Below are 12,579 nucleotides of genomic sequence, written 5' to 3' on the forward strand. Positions count from 1 at the left end.
CTGAGGACAACTGCATCTATGCACAAAAGAAAACTGCCCTAAATCATGTGCTACTGCTACAACCCCTAAGCCAATTACCTCCCAAATGTTCCTGTGTCCATAATCTCAAGAAAACCAGGGACTTTGGCCCTATCACACTCAGAGCCCAATGGGGTAGGAATCGTGGTATCTTCATGTTTGTTATCTAAGTATGAACACCGGGAAGTTTCATCAACAACCTTGCTTAGGAGCTTAGAAGTTTGAAGCCAGGCTGTGCCCATATTCTGGGCCTCATCAAATAATCACCAAATAACCATCCATCCGTGTAGTAGAAGTACGTCTTTCCACACTTCTCCACTCCTCTCTTCATTGCAGCACACTGTCGCCTGGTGCTCTGGACAGCGATAGCTGTAAACTTCTAGAAATAACCCTCACAATAGATGTCACTTATCAGCTGAATCACAAGCCAATTCTGTCTCTAAGAGTCCTTCACTGTCCTCAGAAATCCGCCTCTCTTCTCCATCCTCAATCTAGGGCATTATCCAGGAAAATCTGGCAACACCGACCTCGGAGTCCAGCAGTCTTGATGGGGATGTGCAACGATCTTCCTCTCTTCCAGTGTTTTCTTTCCTTTCTTTTGCAATCTCCGATTCCTCACTATCACAGACACTGCTAATTTTTCCCCAATAATCATTTCCCTTCTTCCATTGCAATAGCCTTTTAGCAGGGCACATGCATAGCCCCCAAAATAAAGACTGCATTGCCCAGCCTGTCCTCCAGTCTGGTGTAGCCATGTGACTACGTTTTGGCCACGGTGTGAGCATAGGTGCACCCCTTCTAGGTTGTGTCCTTAAAGGGAGGGGCATCCCTTTTCTGCCCTCCTCTGACCTGGTGTTTTAAATATGGATATGGTGGCAAAATAGGACCGTGAGGGCGGGGGCAATATCCTAGAGCTACAGAAGCAGCAAAAGGAACAGAGCCTGGGTCTCTGGAGAATCTAACAGGGGAAAGCTACTGCACCAGCCCTGGCCCCTCTGCCTCTGGGCTGCACATAAATCAAAAATAATATAAAAGGTTTAATCTACTGTGATTTGGTGTCTCTTTTACACACAGCTGAATCTACCCCGTAACTAATAAACTCAACATTTTGTAGTGTTTTTAAAGAAATTTGCTTCTGTCCCTAAGTTTAGCCTTATGCAAGAGTTGTTGTATTTCTTTGATTCTAATCTTTTCTTGTTTTCTTTTTTAAAGTCCACGCTCAAAAGTATATAAATTTTACCTTAAGGCTATATTTTATTGCTTCATGTAAAAGCAGTAATTTCATTGCCAGAAAACAATTTTTCTCCAAATGTTCTATATTAATTTCTTGTGGAACTTTGGACTTACCTGGTATCCATTTCCTTGATTTACATATAGCTTGTCTATGCCAGAATTCCACAATTCTGAATGATAATGATACATGCAGGTGTCCCTCAATATTCGTGAGGGATATCAATTCCAGGACCCCTGCAGATAGCAAAATCCACAAATGCTAAAGTCCCTTATATGAAGTGGCATAGTATTTGCATGTAACTCACATTCATCCTCTCATATATTTTAAATCATCCCTACCTAATAGAATGTAAATTCAATGTAAACAGTTGTTATACTGTATTGTTTATTTGTATTATTTTTAATGCCACCTTGCTAATTTTTTTCAAGTATTTTTGAGCTGCAGTTGGTTGAATCCATAGATACAAAACCCCAGGATACAGAGGACTGACTGTACCATGTCTGTTTTGTGCTCTTACTTATTCCTTTCTTATTTCGACACTATAACTACTTGGGCATAAAACCTAGGTTCAGAAAAGCAAAGATGTACATGTACATTTTCCATTTGTCATACAGCTTGTTTCACCAATAGCAAATTTCATTTGGCATTTAGTCACATGATATCTTTAAATATCCCAGTGGGTATTTTAGTTCACTATTGTTAATGTTTTATCTATAAATTCACTTTCCATTTCAAAGATAAATTCTCTCAAGTATACCTACCTGAAATTTATTGTCGATATTAATGAGTTTTGTTTTTGTTTTTGAATTACTGCTTCCATTCAGGGGGTTTTTCCTGATTAATATCCAATTTATGAAAAGTTGCTGAGTCTAAGGCATGGTTTTCCTTAAGATTTTAATTTTAATTTACAAGTTTTATTCTATTTATAAAAATAGCAAATTTTAACAATTACAAGAACTCAAACATTTGATTAATCTTTGATCAACTCAATTTGTTTGGTTTCTTTTATAAACTTAAGATCCCTCAAGCATTTTTTATTACATTTACGTACATATTTGATATAATTGCCTTTTTAAAAGCATTTTTTGAGTGCCACTTTAAGGAAAACTTTCCCAAGCACTTATTTAACTAAAATCAATATATTAAATTTAAAACATAGTGAATTCTAAGCTCTCTTAAACAATCAACACTATTTATAAACTTAGTAAAATATCTCATGCATTTCCACTTAAGAATCATAAGTCAAATCAGTTACTGAATTACATATTTTAAATTGGAATCACAAGGCTGGTATGTTTATAGTACATGCAATTCTCTTGAATTCCAAATGTGCACCTATTATATAGTCAAATTAACAGAAAAATATTGATATTGTGGGTTTGATTTAAATCACTGTCTCTAAGATTAATCTATGCTTCTCTTTTGTGAAAGGAATTTTGTGTACTAAAGAAAGCAAGTTAAGGTTCGCTATCTCAAGTGAATTGCATTGACTGTCTTGGCACAGTGAGGTTTCTTGTTGGCCCAAGGCTTTGGCCAGGCTGACTCTCCACAGGCCACTATTAGACAAGACAAATCCCCTGATAGAGTCACTCTGCCTTTACAGCATCCAAGCCCAGGCCTGCCAACTAGGTCCGTTTTATGCCCCTGGATTCAGATTACACATTTTATATCTCTTCCAACTGATTTAAGTCTGTAATATCCTCACCAAGACTGTTTCAGCACTTGATTAGATTCAACTAATCCAGTTACTGCCTGGTTTCATCTGAACATTTTTCATAGTCCCGCTATGGGCTCCCAGCACAAATCTTACAGATATTTAAATGACATCTGATTGAATTCTGCATATTTCTCATCTCTGTCTGACTCTCCAGACCGCAGACAACACTGTAGTAATGACAGTAAGAGGATGCAAACATCGGGAAATTATTAGTTAAAACTTAGAACCCATATGTGCCCTCAAATTGATTTTATAATACATTTCAAAATTATTTTCATCCACAATTCATAATATTAAATCTGATATTTCTGTTGTTGTTAAACTTGAAGAATAAAAAAAAAATATCCTATTTTTTTAATCATTTGGTTTTTTACTGTAAAAGCAATGTAATCTCCCCAGGAGGCAGGAGAATCTGGCTTTAAAGTCTGACCTGTCTCTCCATCTTCTCCTGCCCAACCTCATGCAAAACTACATTACCTCACACATTTACTCGGGGCACAGAAGTCTTGTCTGTCACTCATTGTCCCTCCCCCTGGCAATGATGTCCCTGAGGGAAGATTCTCTTCCACTGACTAGTGATGAAAGGCTCAAGCCTGACCTTTTTTTCTTTTACTATTAAAAATTCAGGATTTTAATCTTATAGATTACATTTTTCAGTCTACATGAGGTAAAATGCAAAGATCTCCATTTGTATGCTATAATGCATTAAAATAATACATCTCTAACAATTGTATGTTAGAATAAAGAGGAGGGAAGTGATTTTATCAAGCTTTACTTTCTTCAAAAGAACATATTTATCTTATGTAAAATAGCATTTGGGTTCTTGTTAAAGTCTTCATTTCTTTCTTTTTCTTGATTTTGCTTTTGGGTTTTTTGTTTGTTTTTATTTTAGAATATTATCAGGGTACAAATGTTTTGGTTACATGAATTGCTTTTGTACAGCTTGAGCCCAAGTTATAAGCATGTCCATCACCCAGATAGTGTGCATTGTACCCGTTAGGTGTGAATTTACCCATCCCCCCCTAGGTGAGGGTTTTTGTCCCATTACAACCACAGTGTCGGTGAAAATCTTGTTTGACCTATTCATATATAATAAGAACAGCTAATGCTATACTCCTTCCAAATCAACAACTGACTGCAACATGTCCTTTGTCTTAGATTTTGGGCTGGGGTCATTGCTCACTTTCTCGAGGAAGGCTCTCAAACTCTCCTAGCCCTTAAAACTAAAGGTCCACTACAGAATGAGTGTGATGCACCCGTCTGGGGAATGGACACGCTTGAAGCTCTGAGGGGGGGGGGGGGAAGGGGCAAGGGCAATATACATAACCTAAACTTTTGTACCCCCATAATATGCTGAAACAAAAAAAAGAGAGAGACAACCAAAAAATAAAATAAAATAAATGTAGATAGATGTGTTTCATGATAATTTAATATACCTGGAATAAACTCCCACTTTGTATCAGGAAAAAAAAAAAAGAAAAACTAAAGGTCCATGCACCGCTGAATGGGGAGAAGCCACATGGTTCTCTGCTCCCACCAAGTCTGTTCTTCCCCCAAAGAAAATCCACCTCATCCATTTCCTGCACTTTCTACAAACTCTGTTTTCTCACTGGAACCAGACATCCACTACGGGCTCAGGACGTCTCTAACTTCTATACAGAAACTCTGGAGGAAGGTGTGCAACACGCAGCCCAGCTAGAAACGGAGATGATATTTGGGGAGCAAGAGCCTCCTCTCTTCTTCCTTCAGTGCGGGTTTGGGCCACTCACACCCACCCTCTCTCCTCCAGGGTGGGCTCGGCCTGGAAACAGGGAACAGGAGAGAACCTCAAAGGAACGAGCAAAATCCCCTCGGAAGCATTTCTACAAACCTGTGTTAAATGGGAGAGGAGCCATTTTACATATTTAATAAGAGCAACAGAAAACATGTGTTATTCTTTTAATCCTCAAGTAATCTTCCCATTACTCTTTGCTCAGCTACCCTGAAGAAGACAAAATTTGTGTCCCTCCAGTCTACGGTGCGTCTTGGGTGCATCATAAAGAAAAGTCAAGGTGGAATTTCTCTGGGCATAGGTGGGCATCCTCCTTTGTAGGGGGTTCTACAGGAGGGACTCTCCTATTCCAGACCCTGGGGCTTCATGCTGCCCTCTACTGAGCGGGAAGTTGAAAATCTTTTTTTTTTTTTTTTTGAGACAGAGTCTGGCTCTGTTGCCCAGGCTAGAGTGCCATGGCGTCACTGCAGCTCACAGCAACCTCAAACTCCTAGGCTCAAGCAATCCTCCTGCCTCAGCCTCCCGAGTAGCTAGGACTACAGGCATGTGCCACCATGCCCAGCTAATTTTTTCTATATATATTTTTAGTTGTTTGGCTAATTTCTTTCTATTTTTAGTTTAGACGGGGTCTAGCTCTTGCTCGGGCTGGTCTTGAACTCCCGACCTTAAGTGATCCTCCCGCCTCAGCCTCCCAGAGTGCTAGGATTACAGGCATGAGCCACCGAGCCCAGCCTGGAAGTTGAAAACCAAAGGGACTGTTACTTGTTAGTCCTCCACTCTAATTACACATTAGAATTACCAGGGGAGATTTTTCAAAATACCAGTACTGGAGGACCAGAGAAGAATGAAATCAGACTTTCTAGAGTAGGAAGAGCCACTGATTTAAAACAATCGAAATGGTGAATTCTCCTCACCTCCAAAATATCAAAGTCACTGTGCTCTCCAGTAACATCTCCATTTTAAAGGACAGAAGAAAAACTATATTTGAAGCACTGTAAGGAAAAAACTTCACCTCAAATCATCCCACCTGACCTATCAGCCCAACCCTTTTCCTTCCTTCCAAGAGGTGCCATTCCGGTGGATGTATATTTACTTCTCCCCACCCTTGTCCCATAAACATTTCTTAAAAGGTATGTGGGGTATATTTATAACCCCAACTTCTGAAATTGTACTGGTAGAGGGGTAACAGAAGCTATAAAACTTAAGGTTGTAAAATGTTCTAAGGCTTGAGACAGGTGAACTTCCTTCCTCCACCCAACAAGCAAAGGAAGCTTCATGGTTTTACCAGTTTTCTATTCTTCCCTCACCCCATCCCTAGGCCCCTAATAGGGACTGAATTGTGTCCCCCCTATAAAAAATTATATGCAGTATTGAAATCCTAATCTCCAGTACTTTAAGAATGTTACTGAACATACTTGAGATAGGGCCTTTAAAGTACATATTTGAGATAGACTTTTAAAGTAATTAAGGTAAAGTGAGCTCATATGGGTGTGTCCTAACTCAGTACGACTGGTATCCTTACAAGAGGAGGAACTGGGACACAGACACAGGAAGAGGGAAGACCATAAAGACACAGGGAGAAGACAGCCATCTACAAGCCAAGAAGAGAAGTCAGAATGAAACCAACCTTGCCGACACCTTGGCCTTAGACTTCTAGCCTCCAGAACTGTGAGGAAATAAATTCCTGTTGTTTAAGCCATCAAGTCTGGGCTATTTTGTTGTGACAGTCCCAGTAAACCCACATAGCTCTCTATGAACAGAATCTCTTTCCTCCTCCTTCTGCTCCTGCCCCAGCATCTCCCACCCGCCAGCCCCTGGTTCTCCATTGGGCTGTCCGGATACAGCTCGGGGGAAAATATATAAAACCCAGATAGTCTAGAGAAGCAAAACAGGGTTTTTCTTCCCCAATAACTGGCTTCCTCTTTTTCTCTTTTGCATTACCTGTCTTGGTAAGACAGAATAAACAGAAATTTTTTTTTACATAAAAATGCGTGAGAATGATGCTCTAACAGAGGTAGAAACCACAGACCTGAGTTCAAAGCAGGAGATTCATCACCTAGAGAGTGAGCAAGAAGACATAGCAAATTGGGATCACTAGAGAGAATTCTAGTAATGAAGAAAACTGAAATCGAATGACTATTTTTATTACATCTACTTTCCTCTCTGTGACCCATACCAGTAAAGACTAACTTGACATCAATCGCACCTGGAAAATAGTCGCAGAATCTATCAAAAAGATGAGGTATAATCAAATATTTCAGTCAAAAGGAGCCATTTAGATTAGACTCATAAAGAATTTTCATTTTACTTTATTAATCATATACCAGTAGTAGTACTTTTATTTCTCTGTACTCAACCTCAGTGAAAGAGGCCAATTTTCTGTCCATGGGTTAGAGATCAGCGGTAGGCATATCTCGAGATTGAAATCTGATCACCCCACATGCAGGAATCTGGAAGGGAAGACGATCTTCCAACAGCCATGAGGACCAGCTGGAAACTGAAACTCAGGTTAAATAGCTGAGGATGAATCAAGTGTTTATTTTAACTGTCAAAATATTGAAATAATGATTTTTCTCAAAACACAGACAAAAATATTCTTCACTAAATGCCTAAATTTAATGAATTTACTAAACCTCTCAATTTGAAGTCTAAGAGGGAAAACATTGACTTATTTTCTCAAGCCTGATGTCAACCAGGGTAACTCAGACCTATTCCTTCAAGGAAGTCACAGGGCCACATGAGGGACATAAAAAGTGACATAATTATAAGCCTCTTTGACATCCTCCTCCCAGCTTTATATACTTTGTTTTTCCAGCACTGGCTGGTTTTCAAGAATGACCCCCTACTGCCAGGTTCGCCCTAGACTGGGGTCAGAGGTCATGTCCCCAAGGGACAGATGAGAGAGAGGTGATTCTTTTCTCTTCAACCTTCCTAGTCCCAGCATGGTTCCCCCTCAGTGGACACTGTCCCCCCCTCTCCCGTCCTCAGTCTGCCAAATGCATCTAACGTCTCCGCACCATCTATCCCTCCTTCTATTCTTTATTTTCTCAAACTGTGTCCTTTACTTCCTTCCTGTTCTAGCGTTGTTTTATCCTCAGAGGACTCTGCTCTCCCTGGAAGAAGCTTGATGACCCCATCTCTTCCAGAATGTATTGCGCTTTGGCCCCGTATGGACCTCTAGACCGTGGGATCCCTTGGTACAAACATCACTGGGAATTAAGCAGGAAGGGAGGTGGCTGCAAAAATCTTGAAGTAGAAGGTGACAAAGTGTTCCACACTGTTCCTGTCTTTTTCCCTATGACAGGCTTTAGAAAGTTATTACATAATTGCTAAACCTCCATGGAAAAGTCCCGAGGAAGGTGAGTGGGTTCCCTGCATTCTGGGAGTCTGAGGAAGAAAGTTAAGTGAGAACTAGAGGCGCTCGTCAAACACAAAATAAGTGTGACTGAATAATATTTGAGATACTAATTCATGTCAGCCTTTTCCTGCCTGCATTTCCCCTTCTCATGCCACACTCAAACATCCAAGAGGATGCTCTTTGTCTCAGAAGAGCTGAATGGTAGAGTAGGAAGTAAAAAAGTGCTGGAAGACTTCTTGGCTTTTGTTTTGCAGAAGCTGAATCTTTAGGATATGGGTATTTGTAAGAGTGAAACGAGCAGCTTGAAGAAAGCTGCGAAGAGAAGGATTGCTCTCCTATTAGAAAGAGATATGACCAAGCTGGGTGGGAAGAGTAGAGAGGGGTTGTGTGTCCCCGAGCAGCAGGCCCCAGGCTCAGTCTTCCGGTTACCCACTGAGAAGGAGGCACGGTCAGAGCGGGAGAGCTGCGTGGGCATCTAGGAAGACAGAAACAGAGTCTGCCTCATAAAGATCTCTGAGCCCCGCACATGATACTGCAGCTCTGGAAAATCCTGGAATTGACTGCCTGCGATTTTACACTCCTTGAAAGTTTACAAGTTATACTTCCATAGTTACTTCCCCAGCACACTTCTGTGTGCAGGCAGAAGATACCCCTGGGTCAGAGGCAAAGGGCTCTATTATTCCCAGCACAACGGGCAGCATGGTCTTCAGGTTCACATCAATTCACCTGTCCCCTTAAGGACACAGGGGCTACACGAAATGGCACAAGTGGATACTGCACATGTAGCGGGTTTGCATCACAGCTGAGGATCCCCAATCTTAGGAAACCTCGATATTTTAAAAAATGCTACAGGAAAACCTGCCCAGCCTTTGTCCTGGAAGATGCCGTCGTCTTTATTTTACTGGGCAGCAAACAAATCTTCTCTCTGCCCCAGAGGGAGAAAGTGTCTCTATCTTCCTGTGCCGCTTGCTATGCAAACATCCTTGAAAAGATCCTCCAGCACAAGAGCTGTCAGTGCCTCTGCTCATCAGACGCTAGGACACAAGAAGCCATGGTTGGTAGAGAATTGTCTACCAACATCGACTGTCCCATAAACAGGAACAATGGATGTCTCAGTGGTGACCTGTGTCGACTGATGATCGAGGACCAGAAAGCAGCACTCTGCCCCATTGCCTTTGCCATCCACAGCACAGCCCCGAGAGGGGAGCGTGGGGAGCAGCTGTACTGAAAGCGGTGAGATTAAGTACAAGTCTGAATACTCAATAGTCTCAATAGTAAGACGTTCAGCTCTCTTCCCCCTTCAGCTACCACGATGCTTACAGCCAGCCGCAGCCCCAGGCAGGACACTCAAGGATGACTCTCTGAGAAAAACTGACAACCCTAAGAGAAAAGGCTTCCAGAAATTGGCATTTGGCAAGCGTATGACCTCTCCCAAGAAATGACCACATCTCTGCCCAGGAACCCTACGATGAGTGGCAGGTTCCCCCTCCACCCCCTCCCATAAAAATCTCAGCAATGCTCAGTCTCAAATATGCATGGACAGCCACGGACCACCACACCTCTCGGAAAAGTCTTGAATATCAGAGAAAAAGAGAGAAATAAATAAACAGAAACAGTAACTCAGAGGAAACGAAGACAATGTGGGGAAACAGAATAAACCTTTTAAGTCATAGTTAAGGATTCCAGTTCTAGGAAGGTAAAGTAGGCCTAATATTTTCTATTCTTCCTGCTATGCCCAACCAGAATCCCTGGAGATTATTGTTTATTACCCAACTGTCCTTGGCATTAGCCCACTTTTGTCATTAGAATCCTTCGCATATCAATCATATTTGTTTTAAATTCCAGGTTTGATCATTTCAAAATCCCTACCGTATGTGCGTCTGATTCTGATGCTTGCTCTGTCTCTTCAAACTCTGCATGTATAGCGGGGAGGGAGGTTTTTTTGTTGGGGAGGGGTTGGGGTTTTTTGTTTTTAATATGCCTTGTAATTTTTTTTGTTGAAAGCCAGACAGGACGTACTGTATAAAAAGTAAATAGGTCTTCACTGTGCTGTTCTGTTTATCTGGTTAGGAGTTGGGCTGTGTTTACTGTTTGCTGTAGCTGTAGGTGTCAGATATGAACATTTCTTCTGGTGTTTTAGCCTCTCCTGTTGTCTTTAGGTTTCCCTAGAGACTTTTTCTTAAATAAAGCCTCAGGTGTGCAGTTATAATCCCCTGTTATCATATAGAAGTCCTACTGGTGTGGTGGTAAGGTGCGGGTGAGGAAAATCGTCCTGTAGTCCTAAAGACCTGAGTCCCTGGGCTGGGGCCTGTACAAATACTTCTCAGTTTTGTTCTCCACAGACACACCCAACTCGAGCAACATAGCAAGGCTGGAGAGGGCTAGAGTTGGCTATTTCCCTTCCCCAGGTGGCTGAGGCTATGGTAAAACCCCGGTGGGTTGATCGCTGATAACACAGTTTATTGGAGCAGGCCTTGTTAGGAACTACAGAATGTTCTAGGCATATTTTTAATGACTTGGGCCAGGAGCGGTGGCTCATGCCTGTAATCCCAGAACTTTGGGAGGCCAAAGTGGGAGGAGCATTTGAGAGCAGGAGTTCAAGGTTGCAGTGAGCTATGATTATGCCACTGCACTCCAGCCTGGGTCACAGTGAGAACTGGTCTCTAAAAAAATAAAATTGAAATATAAATGAAATACATAAACAAATGAAAATAAGAAGACAGCTGGATTTTCTTATTTGTGTTTCTGCAGTCTATTAAAAAAAGAAGGTAAAATAAAATAAAATGACCTGATTTCATGCCTAGGCACAAATTAGATGGAGGTCCCTGATCGGGAAATCTAGTCTCTCTCCCCTCAATCCAATCCCTCCTTCCCTTAACAGCTCCAGTACAACAAGAGAAACACGAGAGTGGAACGGGGAGTCTAAACCATGGTACCTCTAGAAACATCAATGTTGGTAATATTTCTCTAGAATTCTTAGAAGAAAAGAGACATCAAGACACCCAATTGATCTGAGGGAAAACATTCCTGCGAACTGCTATTAGAATGAAAGAGCCATTTCAAACATTTTTAGCTAAGGGTGAGAGTCAATTTGGGCTCCTGTGGTTTTCAAAATTCTATTCCTGTTTTAGCCCTTAATTACTTTGTACTTGGGCTGAATTAGGAAGTTCAATTTTCTGTCCATGGGTCTAAAGTCAGAAGGAAGCATTCATGATTAATTCTGGGTAGAAGGAGACACTTTCAGTATCCTTCAGAAATTCCTAGGGATTATCCCAAAATAGGAGTTATTTTGAGCTCCAGGGATATTAGAAACAGTTATATTAAAGAGGGTGGAGAATATTAAACACAAAGGGACTATCAAAGTAATCTAGAAACCATTTCTGCAATTGTCATTCAGGGGAAAGAGGCTATTTCCAATTTTAAATGGAATAACTGAGGTTGTAAGTAATTTTCTTTTCTTTATGTTTTTAAACTGTTTCTCTTGGTAGCCGTGGTTACATCGGAGGAGAAAAACTAGGTGGTTGCAGGGACAGGAATGGGAGGGAAACTGGTCTTCCATTGGAAACACCTTTGTACTTTTGGAATTGGTACTATGTGAATGCATTAATTACTCTAATCATTTATTAGCTGTTTAGAAAATAAATAGATTTCATGAAGAATATGGGGGCATTATCATTATTATTTTATAACCAAAGTATTTTTAGGAGCCCAATTATTCGTCCTACAAGCCAGAAGGAAAGCTTGCAAGCATCACAAGGAGAAACCATCTAGGATTAATTTGGGAGGTTGGGGAGATCAAGTCTCCTCAACTTTGCAGAAGCCACCAAAGATTTTATCTTCTCTTATTCTAGGCTGAGCAGGGTTCGGGACTATGCCCTGATGCGCTGGAAAATCGAAAGCAATCGCGCATGCTAAAATCACTAGGGTACTTTTTTCCAGGTTAAAACATTTTAAATAGTCAATCTTAACTTGCCAATAAAGCAAGCAAAAATAGAGGTCACTGTACTGCTGCCCTCTTCACTGAATTCACAGAATGTGTCAACTTTAAAGTACACTAGCGTAAAAAGAAAAGATATTTGACATAATAACAACAAAATGATAACTACCTGACAAATCAGCCCCTACCCTTTTAAGGAAATTAGTTACCCTCTAACTGGGGCTACGGAAGAGTACGGATGATGTCCTAATCCCACCATTCCCAAATGCAACAGTAAGCGACATCTGATCTTGCCCACGATTTCAACAAGCAAATGTTTGACGTGGTCCTATTTTCAGGCGTCTGGTTTTCAAGACGGCTCCTTGCTGCCCCCTACCCTGGGGTGGGATCAGTGACCTCCCAGAGAGATGCAGATGGATGAAGAAGTAAAGGATTCAAAACCTACTAGCTGAGCATCTCAATCTAGAGCAAAACAGAGATGAAAATGGGTCACAACTTTGCAAAGCCAAAGGCTCGCCCGGGTTAGGGGCATAAGGTAACAATG

Source organism: Lemur catta, chromosome 19 (assembly GCF_020740605.2).
Source record: "Lemur catta isolate mLemCat1 chromosome 19, mLemCat1.pri, whole genome shotgun sequence".
Taxonomy (NCBI): Eukaryota; Metazoa; Chordata; class Mammalia; order Primates; family Lemuridae; genus Lemur; species Lemur catta.